The sequence below is a fragment of the Mixophyes fleayi genome, chromosome 11, assembly GCF_038048845.1.
Source record: "Mixophyes fleayi isolate aMixFle1 chromosome 11, aMixFle1.hap1, whole genome shotgun sequence".
Classification (NCBI taxonomy): domain Eukaryota; kingdom Metazoa; phylum Chordata; class Amphibia; order Anura; family Limnodynastidae; genus Mixophyes; species Mixophyes fleayi.
In genome coordinates, this window is record NC_134412.1 from 44,063,917 (window position 1) to 44,080,956 (window position 17,040).

The 17,040-nt window shown below is 44.5% G+C and overlaps 1 long non-coding RNA gene across 1 annotated transcript; it reads right to left on the reverse strand.

Moving 5' to 3' along the window:
• Positions 1-2,926: 2,926 nt before the first annotated feature.
• On the reverse strand, positions 2,927-15,901 carry LOC142107913 (uncharacterized). The gene is made up of 3 exons (XR_012680042.1): positions 15,331-15,901; positions 4,203-4,358; positions 2,927-4,117 (listed from the first exon to the last, which is right to left on the reverse strand). It is a non-coding gene; the product is annotated as an uncharacterized LOC142107913 (long non-coding RNA).
• Between the last annotated feature and the right edge of the window lie 1,139 nt (positions 15,902-17,040).

Genomic DNA, 17,040 nt, shown 5'->3' on the forward strand with positions numbered 1-17,040 from the left:
ATGTGAAATGAGTGCAGTGCTAGCTTGAGCCAAGTCATTCCTTTAATTAGACTATTGTAAAAGCAGCTTGAGAAACTGAAGGAGGAAATTAAAGAAAGCAATTCCGCAAAGTATGTTGGCCTTGTAGAGCAAGTACTTAATTCGCTTCACAATGATCCTCGAGTTATTAAAATCTTGAACTCGGATAACTACGTTTTGGCCACTATTTTTGATCCAAGGTTTAAGACCTACATTGAGTCTTTGTTTAAAAATGAGCGAGATGTGAACTTTTCCAAGGAGATATTGCTCAGCAAGTTGTCCGCTGAACTGGGCCTTGGCTTGACAACGTGTCCTCCTTCAGTTTCTCAAGCAGCTGCTGCTCGTAAAAAATTAAATTTTCAAAAGCGAAGCAGGGAAGACGCAGGGGGCAGACCAGAACAGTTTAACATCTGGGCTGGTTTGAAAGATTATTCAAAAAAATGTGTGACCTTGCCCATAACTCCATCCAATTTGAGTATTAACATGCAAAGGATGGTGGAGGATTATTTTTAAGAGGTAATTGATATGGAAATGTCAGACAGTCCCTTTCCTTACTGGGAAGAAAAGCAGGCCATTTGGAAACCCATGTACAAACTTTGCAATACCTAAGCTGCCCACCCTCCAGTGTGTACTCTGAACGAGTATTCAGAACAGTCGGGAACCTAGTCAGTGATCAACGTAGGAGGTTACTTCCAAAAAATGTGGAGAAAATGATGTTCATTAAAATGAACTACATCTTCCATGGGGAAGGTCTTTACCATCAAAGACATCCAAGCACTGACAGTTCTCTAATGGCGGATTCAAGCGAGGATGAATTGATAGTCTGTGTGGATGATGTACACACTAATGAGGGTGAGGATGATGCTGAAGATGATGATGATAACATCTTTTTAAAACTTTCTATATAAGTGTAGGGTGTAATCTACCCCCAAATAGGAAAGGGACTTGGGGCATTTCTATATCACGTACAGTCTTGAAAGGCTGCTGTTTTGTCAATTTCACGATAAGGGTAGGGTGTCATACACAGATTGCCACAAAACTGCCTTTGTCCATTTCTATTTATATTATACAGTCTATACCGGCTGAATTTTTTCTATTTAACTACAAGTGGAGGGGGGATCTGATACAGACTGCCACCAAACTACCTTTGTCCATTTCTATTTATATTCTACAGTCTATAATGGCTGAATTGTTTTCTATTTAACTAATAGTGGAGAGGGGGTCTGATACAGACTGCCACCAAACTGCCTTTGTCCATTTCTATTTCTATTCTACAGTCTATAATGGCTGAATTGTTTTTTATTTTACTACTAGTGGAGAGGGGTCTGATACAGATAGAAATCAAACTGCCTTTGTCCATTTCTTTTTATATTGTTCAGTCTATAACGGCTGCTTTTTTTCTATTTAGCTACAAGTGGAGGGATCATAGACAGCCACCAAACTACCTTTGTTCATTTTGTTTTATATTGTTCAGTCTATGCAGGCTGCTTTTTTTTCTATTTTACTACAAGTGGAGAGGGGGGTCATAGACAGCCACCAAACTACCTTTGTCCATTTCGTTTTATATTGTACTGTCTATGCAGGCTGCTTCTTTTCTATTGAACTACTTGTGGAGGGAGGGGGTCATAGACAGCCACCAAACTGCCTTTGTCCATTTCATTTTATATTGTACAGTCTATGCAGGCTGCTTCTTTTCTATTGAACTACAAGTGGAGGGGGGGTGGTCATAGACAGCCACCAAACTACCTTTGTCCATTTTGTTTTATATTGTACAGTCTATACAGGCTGCTTCTTTTCTATTGAACTACAAGTGGAGGGACTCATAGACAGCCGCCAAACTACCTTTGTCCATTTCGTTTTATATTGTACAGTCTATGCAGGCTGCTTTTTTTCTATTTAACTACAAGTGGAGGGGGGCCTATACAGATAGACACCAAACTGCCTTTGTCCATTTCTATTTTTATTGTACAGTCTATACCGGCTTTTTTTTTCAATTTTACTACAAGTGGAGGGGGGGGGGGGCGGTGGCTGATGCAGACAGAAACCAAACGGCCTTTGTCCATTTCTTTAGATATTTAACTATAAGTGTAGGGTGTAATAAACACCCAAAGACGATGGCTGCATTGCCTATAGGCTAAGATGGAGAGGAAGACAATCAGGTTTGTGTGCAGAATTAAGGACGGCCTACCAGGGATTAAACTGTTTTTTTCCTAATTTACTAGCTTTAGAATTACCTTACTTATCCAAGAAACAGGTGGAACACTAAATAAGCTTAATTTAGGCCAAAAAAATTTGATTTTTAAACAAAATTGCAAAACAAAACCAAAGAAAACCAAAACCAAAACACGCAAGGGTGGTTTTGCCAAAACCAAAACCCGAAGGTAATCCAGATCCAAAACCAAAACCAAATCACGGGGGTCAGTGACCATCTCTAATTTTTAATGATTGTGAGTGGTATGGTATATAAATGGTATTTTAGTTTTATAGTGTAGTGAGGGTTATGTGGTATAAATAGAAGTTTTTTTTTTGGTTGGATGTTTATAATGGAGGACAGCCTGAGTTTGTCTCCCTACCCCACACACAATACAAACTTGTCCAAAGAGCACAAAAGATAAAACTGATTCAGAGACACCTTCACACCATTCAATACAAGCACAAAAACACTCCTTTAAACAGTGATTCTTACACACCAACACACTCACATATATATGAAAATGCAATGTTTTGTATTAACATCCATGTTAACATTTATGATAGCTTGTATGCTAATAGAGGAAACAAAACTCGTTGATGTATAAAATTTGTTTACTACACTGTGTTGTAGGGCAATTAAGGAAACACAAGTAGGTGTGTTCAGATGCGAATTCGGAGTAAATATACAAATAGGGAAAAAAGCAATTACTTCCTCCCACACTCGAAAAGCATACTAATAGGCTAATTTGCTGCTCTTAAATTGATCTTGGTCTCTGTTTGTGGTAGGGAATTTAGACTATAGGCTCCTGCTGAGTATTATCATAGATACTATCACAACAAAATTTTACCTTTCTGGGGCACTATCACTGGCATATTATATTTTACTTATAGTATGTAATATTGATAATATTATTAATCTTCATTACCAAGTTTTAATAGCACACCTAGGTACTGGCATTAGGCCAGAAGACAATTGCCACTACCGCATTAGTGTGTACACTGCAACGATGAACGTTTATTGTTCCAAAGTTCATTGTATTGTTTCATTTGATCTTTAAACTGAACTAATCTCATTCAATGATGGAACAATGTCGTTCTAATTCTGCAGTGTGTATGCACTCAGGATCGGCAGTGTTTATAGATCTCTATGGAGTGTACAGAGTCACAATCTTTTCAACTGATGGTTATGACAGATAAAGAGTACAGATTAGAAGGTAAATCTTGTAAAATATGTATAGTGTGTACAAATGAATTGGCATGCTGATCTGGACTTTTTTTTTAATCGTTGGTAAAATCATTAAGGATATCGCTTCGGAAAAAGTTTGTATAGTGTGTACCCAGCCTTATACTCAGTTGTCCAGTTTTATATTGCATATTTGTGGCTTTATCCCTAGGCACAGCTGCCTGGTCTCTCATTTGTATTATCTAATTCTTCAATCATAAGGGGTATGTGTAGGAGTGGTTTGGGACCAGAGTTACCACATGAGATTTACACTTTGATTTTGCATGAGGTACTGACACGGACTGCAAAACGGGGAAAGTGTACTGGCTGAGGACATCTACATTCCTGCATACATAAATTAATATATAATAACAATGGTAGAGAAAAAGTTTGTGTATTCTGTCCGTTTGAGGACATCCGCATGCCATGGAGGCTACAGCCCTGTTCAACCACTTGAATCATTTCAACAAGTTTGATCTCTCTTTAAAGCTGCTATGCTGTTCTTTATGTAGAATTTCACCCCCGACCAGTTCCGATCTTTGAATATGGATGGTTCAGCCATGAGGCACGCAACACAGTCTTGCTTTCCGGGCATCCAGCATGTCTGTATAAAACTCATCAGGTGTTTCTCCACAACCTGGACCTCCTCTCTGTCCCAGGATTTACTCCGCACTTCTTTGCAACCTGAAAGGAAGTAGAGTGGTCCATTATCGCAAAATACAGAGAAGGCAAAGTTCTTCTGCCTAGCAAAACTGTGTGCTACACCTACCTGTGGAAGCCATGGTTGGGCGCTGGTCCCGTGTTGCCAGGTCCATACACCACCTCTCTTCTGACGTGGAAGTGTTGACTAAAGGCTTGGCCACTTGTCCCTCTGTCACAGGGGATTGCTCATCATCCGATATGTCACTCTGTAGCTGGACCGGTTCTGAAAAGAAACAGATATGTAAATGACCGAGGTAAGAGTCAAAAGCATACATCAGACACCAGATTTACCAATTACCATCCAGATCAATGTGCATCTCGTCCAAATTTTTGCCTTTGAATTCAGCCAATCTGCCACTCTCGAGAGCCATCAACAATTTGCTGATCTTGGCAATTTGGAGGGTACCTTCTGGGAGGCGGTAATACTGCGGATGCACCAGTCTGCCAACTGATCCAGTTCTGTGTTATTTAGGTTGGCGACCTTCGAGAGAGTGGCAATGTGCTTTCAAAGCATTGTGGAAGCCAGTGTATGGGGATGCTGGGCCCCACACTCTCGGGCAAACAGTTGAATGCAATCGGACCCTCTGAAGTGTGACAAGGCAGCTGGTCTGGTGAACATGTAGACATTTTGGCTATCCACGCCGCATTTGTCACGCTTTTCTGCGAAAAGTTCCATTGCAGCTTGCATGGCTGGTGTCAGCAGGATGGGGACTTTTTTCCCTAGTTTTCCTCAGATTTCAATGCAAGTGAAGTGCCGGCGGAGCTTCCTCTCAACCTCGGAAAGTGCTAGGGACACATCTTCATGGAGATCCGAGGTATCTCTTGATGAGAAGGTAGTCAGCAACATTTTTGAAACTACCCCTACCCTTCTTCGATTGAACAAGATCACCTGTGACAGGGTGATTTTGCAAGTAGCGCCCAGTGGTTAACCGTAGGCTTGGTGGATAGCCCACTTCAGTAGGCTTGCTGCTTCTCATCAAGGTACAACTGCATCTTTTTCACATCCCCGTGAAAGGTAAGAGCTGAGGCATGTTCCACTTGGACTCCTTCAGAGTTTTCAAGGCAGCCAATGAGATCAACTCGTTCCATTTCGCCTCATATAGCTTCCTGAAATTTTGTGTGTTTTCAACCGCAGCAGTGCAGCCCACCATCATGACTCGGCACTCCACAATGCTCGCTATCTTTTGCAGGCAGTGCCCGACCTTGAGTGCCAGCGAGGGCATCTTAAATGTACCTGTCTCCTCGTCATAGCCAGCTACCAGCTTCACTGCGTCTACTACGTCCAGAGAGTTTATGGGGCAGCACAGTGGCCTAGTGGTTAGCACGTCTGTCTCACAGCACTGGGGTCATGAGTTCGATTCCCGACCATGGCTTTATCTGTGTGGAGTTTGTATGTTCTCCCTGTGTTTGCGTGGGTTTCCTCCGGGTGCTCCGGTTTCCTCCCACACTCCAAAAACATACTGGTAGGGTAATTGGCTGCAATCAAAAAAAAAATAAAAAAAAATTGACCCTAGTCTCTCCCTCTCTGTCTGTCTGTCTCTGTGTGTGAATGTGTGTCTATAGTAGGGAATTTAGACTGTAAGCTCCAATGGGGCAGGGACTGATGTGAATGAGTTCTCTGTACAGCGCTGCGGAATTAGTGGCGCTATATAAATAAATGATGATGATGATGATGATGATGGGGTGGTAAAGTCTTCCATCCTCTCCAAAGGGGTAGCTCTTCTAGCCTGTAGCAGTAACCTGCCCATTTCTTTAAGCTTCTGACGGATGTACTTGTGTCTGCCAACATCTGATCCGACCCGGTTGAACATTGAACAGATGCTGTCCCATCTGCATGATGCATCGATCATTTTTGACTGTGAGTAAGACTCATCCTGGGTCATGTCACTCAAGAGCTTCCAAAAGCCATCACTGATGTCAGGTGAAACAGGCTGAGCAAGGGCACACATTGACTGGGCTCTGTTCTTGCCAGGTGTGAGCTTGTTTCTCCTTCGGTTTAGCTTCTCTTCATGTGTCGCCACAGTTATTTCCTTGCAAACAAGCCCTTGCAGGTTACACAGTGCATAAAACCTTTAGTATTCATCTCTTGCACGGGACCAGAACTCCATCGCCTGCCCTCATTGCCTCAGCATTGTGTACAAAGTTGCCCCTATTGCCGAAGCTGTGCCATTTGCATGCACCTTTCTTTAGAGTGCTTGGGGAATTTGAGGGCCCAGGCTACTTTAGTCTCATTGTGGTGAACATGTTCCATGTGCCGGGCAATTTTTAAGAGGGGCTTCTCACAGTACAGGCAGTACTGCTTTTTGTTATTCTCCCTGGAGCCATCACTGTTTCTGGATAGCGTTTGGACAGACACCGCGCCGTCTCTCCGACCCTCTGTGTTTAAAACACGGCTAGCAGAAGGTCAAGAATGGTCGTACATAGAACTCATCTCTGGGTACCTGCTCTCTGCTGCGTTGATGGGCAATGGGGCATCACCGCTGGTGTCTGAACCGCTCTCCTCCGAAGTGTCAGGGGCATTGTGACAGACCCGGGCCTTATATTGGGAATATCGTGCCAACCCGGTCTGTCCTCAGTGGGCCAATTGAACAACCGTGGCCCACTCTGTTATTAAATGCCGCCCAGTGGCCAGATCTGTTATTGCTGTGGTGTCCGGAGAGGGAGGGGGGAGGCAGCTCACAGGAAGTGTGAAAAAGCTGTGGACCTTGTGACATCACAAAAAAGTGGAAGGGTTTAAAAAGAGAAGAGTCAGGAGCTTATCTAAAATCAGGAGGGGGTCTCTTCCTGTTTGCAAACTATTGTTATAGCAACTCTTCAACACAGTTTGAATGGCACCATCACCGCAGGTGGGAGACCACTGATGTCATGCTCTACTTCCACCCCTGTTACCACCCAAACTCTTCACACCACCAATAACAAGAGGACAATGAGCAGGGGGTTGACTCAGGGAGGTGGCCAGGATCGGGTGTCTTGTGAGAAGGGACAAAAAGGAGCAGTCTGGGGGAGGGGGTTGTTTTTGGAGAATCTTGAAAGAGCAAGGACTTGGACTGATTGAGAGTAACCATATTCTCTCAGGGCCAGAAAGGAATGCTTGAAACAGGAGCTTCTTGACACAGATCGGGCAGTGTACCTCTAGGACTGATTCTGTTACCACTCCATCAGGAGACACTCGCAGATTCTGGGGAATTGGTGAGCGTACATCGGTACGGAGACTAATACACAGGGTCCCACCAAGCTGGTGGAGAGTTGGCCGAGCAGCTGGGGTCATCAAGATACACCGACCCACCTTACGGGTCAGAAACCCTGGCCCAATTGAATTGTCAGCTGTGGATTTTATTACCAGGGGTTTGGGCCTGCTAGGTCTCTGTGCTTGTAGGTAACCTGCTGGGGACTTTGTTGGGGAGTTTATACTTGCACTGGTGATTTTCTGACACTTGATATATTTGGTGGGGGAACAAGTTTCTCCTTGAGGAGCACTGTTGTATTTTACTAAGTGTGTGCATTTTGTTTAATAAAAGGGAGTATTATTTCTTTCCTGTCTCCTTACCTGTGTGACCTCTGAACCTAGAGGACTGGGTATCTAGTTAGCTTAAGTTCCAATCCCGGTGTCCTCACAATTTTGGTGGCAAGCAGTGGGGTCACACAGTCCCAACGTTTGGGTAGAGCGCAGGGACTCGTATCCAGATACAATCAGGCTCCGAAAGGACACAAGGCAACAGTCTGTAAGAGGCCAGTATTAGTGAAAAACCTAGCTAGGAAGTCAGCAGGAATTTGCCACAGAAGCAGAGCAGAGCAGTTTAAAAGCCACAGAGAGATTCGATATGAAAGCCAGGAAACAACACTTGCAGGGGTTCTGAAAAACCAAAGGGGTGGACTTTGATGACACAGATGTGCGTGAAGTTCTGGTGGCCAAACTAATCGCATGGGAAAAGGCCCACCCTGAGGAGATGGAAGAGTCAGGGGGGAGGAGGAGGCCAAGACCAGCCACAGAGATCCCCCAGTGGTACACAACCCAGACCACTTTCCGGCACTTCAGCAGTGCTGCAAGATTGGCTGACAGCACTGGGGTAAAGGGCAACCCTGCATGAAAGTGCAGGAGTGCTCCAAGCATTATTGTTGGTAGCGATTGAGGTACCTCAGACTCAGAGAGAAGAAGTTCGGAGAGAGGCCCGGTTGAGACCTCAGCTGGGATATAGTGGAGTCCCAATGGTGATTTTCTGACATTTGATATATGTGGTGGGGGGAACAAGCTTCTCCTTGGGGAGCACTGTTGTATCTTACTAAGTGTATGCACTTTGTTTAATAAAAGGGAGTATTATTTATTTCATGTCTCCTTACCTGTGTGACCTGTGAACCTAGAGGACTGGGTATCTAGTGAGCTTTGGTTCCAATCCCGGTGTCCTCACAGGCATTCTCATCTTCACTGCTCTCCAGACTATAGTTGGAGCTACCGGTGGGCTCTGTCATGCTTCAATGTCCCCGATTTACCTTCAGTAGTAGACGGATTCGACTGTGTCTTTAACCGCTTGGTGTACAAAGCGCCGGCAGGATGCAGTTATTTCCTTTTCCTGCTCCTGCTATACATTTGGACGGAATACTGGCCTCTAGCGGTGGGATATACATACACTTTCTCCCCTGCACAGTTTTGTTCCGACAATTGTAACTCGCGGGGACATACCAGATTTTTATGCTGAGCATGTCAGCAAGGTCCCCTGCATTGAATAGCCTTGAGAAGCTTTCTGGGGACTTCAATTTTTGTCCTCACTATGACTCAGGTCCCCACAGCGTTGGTGTGTACACAGGTCAATGTCCCCACAAGCATATTCGTCCAAGCACACACACACAGTTTTTTTTTACTAGCAAAAAAAGTAACTTACATAACAAAAAATTAACTAACCTAACAAAAACTGTAGCTAAACTACCCACAAATTAACTATAATGCTTTGTTAGCAACTTGAGATATTATGATATTTTTCTCCTTTTTCCCCCCAAACTTCTCAACCAATATTTGTGCAGGCGGTATTTCTTCTGCACCTTGAAAAAAGAACAAAACAAAACATTTACCCTCACAACATTATGACATTTTGTAAACATGTCTTTGCTCTATGTTTGCAAATTTGGACCCCATTCATTAAGAAATGCAAAGCGAATGTGAAGAACGTTTAAAAAAAAAAAAATGCACATACATTGGGTATATGGACATCTGTATTCAACAAGAATCTGATCTAAAGAAACATTCCTTGATGAATTACGTGATGTAAAAACTGACACACACACAGGGCCTGTTCAACCACTAGGCTGATCAGGCTGCAGCCTGGGGCGCTGAGTCCTAGGGAGCGCAGCGCGGCACACTAACAAGCTGTTTGTTTTTTTTGTTTTGTTTTTTTTCTTCAAATGCCGGCGATCGGCTTCTTTCTCCTCTAATGGTGCCGCCCCTGGCCTCAAGGGGGCGGTCCCGCATGTTCCTGTACCCAATCACGCAGCTAGCAGCATCTGACGCTGTTAGCTGCCCTGTCAGTGATTTGCCTAGTGTAGTCACGTGAGATCTCACATCTCACGTGACCACACTAATCACACAGAGCGCGCCCACAGTGACAGTGCAGCTAACAGCGTCGGATGCTGTTAGCTGTATGTGAAGATGACAGAAGCATCGGCCTCTGGAGAGAGGAGGAACAGAAGACATCAAGGTAAGTGCAGCTTGTTAAATATCGGGGGGGGGGGGGAGAGTGACACATCGGATGTGGGGGGGGAGAGATGACTGGGGGGGATTAATGAACTGGCTAATAGGTGGGTCTTATAAATTGGATATGGGGGGATTTATGAACTGGCTAGTATGGACTGGATAGGGGGGATTATTGGAGTTAAAATGGGGAGGTAATGAACTGGATAGAGGGGGGCTTATGAATTGGATGGGGGGGATTAATGAAATGGCTAGAGGGGGGATTAATGAAGTGAAAATGGGGATTAATGAACTGGCTAGAGGGGGGGTTTATGAATTGGATAGGGGGGCTTGTGAATTGGATGGGGGTTAATGAAATGGCTAGCGGGGGGGGATTAATGAAGTGAAAATGGGGAGGTATTGCACTGGCTAGAGGGGGGGGTTAATGAATTGGATAGGGGGATTAATGAAATGGCAATGGGGAGGTAATGAACTGGCTACGGGGGGGTTAATTAATTGGATGGGGGGGTCATAAGCTGTCTGGTGCGGCTTGATAAAAATGACAGGGGGATGAAGTGGCTGGTGGGGGAGGTGATGAAATAGCTTGTAGGGGGCAGGATCTCTGTATTGTGTGGCGTTGATGTGGATGCTGATTGTGGTTTCAGCGGTCACTAGAATACTAAATACTAGATAGACAGGGTTGGTAGATATTACCATAGGAGTGTAAATAATTTTCATATATTTTATTGTCTGTCTGTACCAGGGGGTTGTTTTGTATCATTCAGGGTTTGTTAAAATTTTGCATTATAATACAATTTTTGCACATTTTAAATACAGAACTCCCAAGTTTCCAGAAGCCACACAACGGACAACGCTCCAAGAATAAGCAAAAGAGAACACCAGGTAGTCTACGCTGCAAGATCAGGTAAGAGAGGAAGTGCATAATGAAGTGTGTTTTACGTATTAATTAATGTTTTACAATTTTATTTACATACAGGGGCGCACCCAGGGGGGGTTTCCTAGTCCGCAGAAACCCCTGTCCTACCTAGGGTTTTGTATGCTTACAGTGGATGGGCCCTCTCCCAGGACCAACCACTACTGCTTGCAGCTTTTAATCGTCTCCCAGTCAGTCTCCTGCTGTGTGAGCACAGCTCTCTGCCGGCAGTTTGGCCCCGCCCCTTCCTCCCACACTGCCAGCATGGTGAGTTATGCAGGAGGCAGCAGCAGAAGTAGAAGGTAAGAATGTGTGTGTGTGTGAGTCTGTGTGTGTCAGTGTATATGTCAGCTTACATGTCTGTTTGTTTGATCCAGTGTGTTTATGTATGTGACAGCTTACATATCTGTGTGTTTGATCCTGTGTGTTTATGTGACAGCTTACATGTTTGTGTGTTTGATCCTGTGTGTTTGTGTGTGTCTGTACTGATCTGTGTATGGGACAGTTTACATATCTGTGTGTTTGTAGCCACGCCCGTACACATATTGGACACGCCCACTTGTACATGGCGTGGAAACCCCCCTCCTCGAATCCTGCGTTTGCCCCTGACATATATCTATATATATCACATATATATATATATATATATATATATATATATATATATATATATACATAATTTTTTTTTACACCCACATTGGTGGGGGGGAGGTTTTGGCGGCAACCAGTGTAGTTGCCTAGGGTGGCTGTGACCCTTAATCAGGCCCTGCACACGTAGCAGTGCATTATTATTTGCCTCTCAGGCTAATTCACCGGCAGACATACGTTTGAGTACAGTATGCATTTGTATTGTTAATTAACATTGGAACGCACGGGCATGCAATTCCTTCCTTACAATTATGTTTTATTATTATAGTTATTATCATAATGTCATACTCAGTGGTAATCGTTTTATTCCGACAACTACTTCACCTAGAAACAAAACACGAAAGTTAGAGAAAGTGATGTTAATACTTATAGACTTACCTTTAATGCGACTCTGCAGATCACTGATGGACCTGAATGTTGACCGCAAGTGATTTCGATTGTAGAGGTGTCCAGCACAACTGTTTACTGTCATCGCGTGTGTTTAGTGTCGTTCTGCTGAATATTTTTTTTATGCCAAGCAAAACGAGGAGTGTATTTTATTTACATTATGCATTCAGGGCCCAGCAGCACTGGGTATCAGGACATGCTAGCACTTGTAGTTTCCCAACTCCCAGCATGCCCTGGCAGCCATGGGTATACTGGTGCTTGTAGTACTACAAACACTTACATGCCCAGACTGTTCATGGCCGCTTGGGCTTGCTGGGCCTTGTAGTTCTCAAATGTAAAATAGCATTTCATTAATCTATCATTTAACACTTTTATTACCACATGCCTGGTGCCCAGGGATGTGGGAAGAGCCCTAGTGCTGTCAGAATTTTTAATTGTAGACCAAATCCCTAGGGAATCCAATCCCGTGCTGACCAGTCTGTCATTATTGCAGTGGGACCTCCTACTGTGGGATACCCTGCTATAGTGCCACCATTCCAGGCTGGCAAAACCTAGAGCTGGCTGGAGGAGAATCTGGGGGACCCCACGCTATTTGTCACCCCTACTTCCCTATAACCAGCACAAGCCTAGCAGCACTAGAGATAACATGACTGGGGGGATGGGAGTAGGGGCACACTTTTTTAAATGTATTTCTTTATTTTTAATGCTGTCATTGGCATTGCTAATTTTAATGTTGGCATTGTGACTGCCGTTAACCACAATCTCTGTATTTATCAGAGTTGGGCAAATTGAAATACTGGTATTTACCCTCTCGGCATTTTCATGTCGGCAAGATAAGTGTTGCTATTTCTTCCATCGGGAATTCACACCCAACTGTGTAGCAGGCTTTGTACTTTGTCTAATTAAAGCTATTACAAGCCATCCATTCTGTTCTATTGGTGAGTACAAGGATATATATGAGACATTTTATAGGCCCTTAAATGCTTTTCAGTAATGACTGCCTTTCCCCCTGTTTATAAAAGTACACTTTGAAAATCTGCATAAACTTCCAGTTCTTTTGGTATACAGTCTTCCCTCCATTCTGTTCTGTTGGGAAGTACAAGGAGCCTGATTCATCAAGGCACGTATCTGCCGATTTTGAGGATGACATCTATGAATGCAGCCAAGTCCACTGCATGTTTGTACGCAAAGGACACTTACTACAGCCTATGATTTTGGGAACTGAACTGGGCAGAGAAGGGGCATTTTGCGGTAGTCAATGTACAGTAGGGGTGCCAAACTCAAGCGCAAGTAACCATGTCCGAATCCAGCTCTGGGCATCTCAAAGTTGATGTCAGTTGCCCACAAAATCCCTAAGGTGGGACAAAAGGGAAGAGATCGAACACTGAAGCATCTGACACAGAACTTTTTCTGGCCTGGAATGTCGGATAACGTCCGGGCCTACTTTTATTCCTGTGATGTGTGTCAGTGTCTTGGGTGCCCCAGTGCTCGTGCTCCCCTCAGGTCCTTGCCAATAGTTGGGGAACCTTTTCAGCGAGTGGCTGTGGACATAGTAGGTCCTCTAAGCAGAGATAGGTGGGTCAGTTCTCCCTTGTATAGATAAAAGGGTTGCTGCCTGCAGGGGTAGAGCTAAAGGGAAGTTCCTACCCTTGAATGGTGAGATATGTAAAAGTAAAGAGCCCCTAGGCGCAATAAGGATAACAAACAGAGAGATGCAGGTGATGTATACTTGTATTTTCACAATAACTAGAAATAGTAATGAACAAGTTATAGCAGAGCTGTAGTACAGTTCAGGTGAAAAAACAGAGTATATATATATGGAGGGTATCACATGAATCAAAATGTGATATAGGTAAGGTACTGCCCCAGGTAAGGGGGACCTATGGTGTCTGCTGGTAAACACCAATAGAATGCAGAAAAATCCAGTAAATAAGGAAAACAGTTTCATGCAACAATCACATAGAGTATCGGATCAATAGTAAAGTCAATTTAATGATAAAGATGATGAGCAGAGTAGGAGGACTGCTGGAGAATAACAATGAAACTCCAAATAATGTCCAGAACGAGTATATCTGGCAGGAGGCACAGAATATCATGGTAGATAACCAATAATCAGTGGTTCGTTGTGGCTAAACTATATTAGTCCATATACCTGACATACTCTGTAATGATGCAGGATGTGTAATAGAATATAGTGTCAGCCGTGCTCCGAGAGGGATTCACTGAGATCAAGTGTTCAACAACTCCCGAAATAATAACAAAATGTCCAGAAAATATGATTCCGCATATAAGCGAGTGATGTGACATTTACCCTAAATGAGGGAATGATGTACCATCTACAAAGCGGCTATGGTGTCCTGTAGTGAAATGGACGGCTGCCGGGTGCAGTGTATAGAAGGCAAACGAGTGTCCAAAACTCCCGATAAAGTAACAGCAGGCTTATCGGGTCTCACCAGAGGCCAAGAAAAATATATACAAGATGGTACAGGAGATGCTTGAGGTAGGGGTGATCCAGCAGCTGTGGTGGAAGGAGGTGTGTCTTTGCTGTCTGAGAACCAGTGTGGAATCTGGGAGCAAGCCCAGAGAGGATGGAGGATCCCTGGGGAGGAGAGCAGGAAAGTCCCCAGGCTTTTGGGCCTAGCTTAGTCCATGCTCCTAAGGAGAATAATCAAGCTGAAAAGGACAAGGCGAGTTCCCAGGCTTTTGAGCCTAGCACAGGCCCTTCTTTGAATGTGCAAGCTCCAGGGAAAACCTTGGTAATACCTCAGGATGAAAACAAGGTCCAGCTGCAGAGGCCCAGCCTGGGCCCTGTATTGACAGCACATACCCAGAAGATTATCCAGACTGTGGATTCAGCTTTTTCTACTGCAAAGGCCCAGGGGCCTATATCAGGCTCTGTACCAAGTAAACCTGTTTATACTAACAACTTGGTGGTGAATCCAGCTACCACTAAGAGATCTAGTCCAGACCCTGCATCAAAAAGTGCTGCTGCAGTGGAAAAGGCACAGGTTCCTAATGCAGGCTCTGTGCCAAGCAAGCCTGCCTCTGGAAATATGGAAACAAGTACAGCTACTGCTAATGTGGAGGTTCAGGGATCCAGTCCAGACCCTGCATCAAAAAGTGCTGCTGCAGTGGAAAAGGCACAAGTTCCTAACCCAGGCCTTGTACCAAGCAAGCCTGCCTCCAGTAATACAAAAGTAAGTTCAGTCACTGTAAATATAACTGGTAGTGCTGGTAATATGGATGTGCAAGCTAATGTTAAAACTGTATTATGTGAAGTGGCTATGGAGACGGTGCCTGCCGGCAACACTGAAGCGGCACAGGAGGGGTGTGTGAATATGTACCTCCCAGTGAGGAAGATGAGTCTGCGGTTAGGGAGCAAATACTGGACCTAGAATCTGGGATTGCAAGGGTTAAAAAACAAATTGCTGCAAAAAAAAAAAAGGAAAAGGAACAATGCTTATAGCACTGACAGGGTAACCTTCACAGCAGAAATTCAAGAATTGGAAGAAATCCTTCTTAACAAAGAACAAGTACTGCAAGGGTTAATTAAAAAGTTACACTCACCGTCAGAAGAATCATTGTCTGAGAAAGAGGAGTGCTTGACATCTGAACTCTTGCCTATTAATGCTCCTGTTTCTGATGTTCAAGGTCCAATGGAGAACATTTTATATAATAATATAAGGGTAAAGTAGGGTGACTTGCCAGTGACGGAGCTGCAAGAAGCCACGGCCATTGTAGATAGGGAGATGGTGCCTGCTGTGGTTGGCTCAGGATCCCCTGTCTGTGGCCCGATTCCTGTGAGTGCAGGCTCCGTGCCTGTTATTACTGATGCGGCTGCAGCTGTGATGTCTCGGCCCCACCCTGCTTGTGTGGTCCATTCAAGCCGCAGCGGTGCTACTTGCTCTCATGTTGTAATGAAGCCTATTTCAGTGTCTGACAGGACCGCGTGCAAGGCATCGGTGAGTGCAGCTGTGTCGGATCCCCCGTTGCCTGTCTGTGCCAATAGTAATGAAGCCATCCTATCCTTGCCAGCAGCGGAGGTTAACTCTGCGAGTGGAGGGGGCAGAACTGTGGTGCCGGTGATCAGGGGAAATCTGCCACCTCCATGTCAGTGAATACAGGTACAACCCAGCAATGTCTGAATAGATGTGATATGAATAATGTGCAGGTTTATGTGGTAGATACTGTTTATGGTCCATTATGTGTGCCTCCTATAGCAAAGGCAGCCCTTGAGGTGATTGAGTCAGCTACAAAAAACATGCCAAATATGCTGCCACAGGAGATTAGGGTAAAAAGCAAGTTTCTGGTGTAAATAGTAGTGGGAGTTTCCGGGGGTTAAATCTGCTGTTGCAACAGCTCCCTGTTTGGTGACCACTGATGTGCCCTCTGCAGTAGTGACCCCTAATCCTATGTGTTAAGCTCCCATTCCTGCACCAGTTGGGGTACCTGGTCCCATTTCCTATGCTAAGGCAGTATTGGGGGTGGTTTTGGAGTAGGTGGCAGAAACCCTTTTGTCACACGCCGGTACCATAGTTAGGTGCCGGTGCTGTGACTTTCCCTTTAAGAACCATGAGTCTGCTTGTTTCTGCCTCAAAGACATTACTTTCACAGGTGTTCCTGGCTACTGTGATCTGGACCTCCCCTGAACCTCATTAGTCCTGGAGCACTATATTAACCTCTCATGGTTATGGGCTCATTGCCTGTTCTTCGTGTTACTCTGATTGCATTTGGATCTGCTGTTCACCTGCAAGCTGCAAACTCCTCACTTCTGTTCATATACAAGCTGCAAACTCCTCACTGCTGTTCACCTGCAAGTTGTAACTTCTTACTGCTGTTCATCTACAAACTGCAAACCCCTCACCGCTGTTCACCTGCAAGCTGGAACTTCTCTCCACTATTCATCTGCACGCTGAACGAGTATCGTGAGTTGTTGCTAAACCTGTGCTTTATCTATTGGTTCAACTTTACTGCTGGCTGGCTAAGATCGCTGCATCTCACTGTTAGAGCTACTATCAAGTTACCTGTCACCTGTAGTTCCACATCTGACACGTGTTATCCTTACTCTGTTGTTACCTGGTTACTGAACTGTTATTGTGAACTACTTGCTGTGCCAGTGGCTAATACTTGGGCTCAAGTTGCGTGTCTCTGTTCAGTTGCTCCATACTACAGCGAACTTACCATTGCAGTTACAACGAATCCTGCTAGCTGTAGTTCCACACATGATTCAGATACTACTCACGTCTCTGCTACTTCTAGGCAACATTCTACTGCATG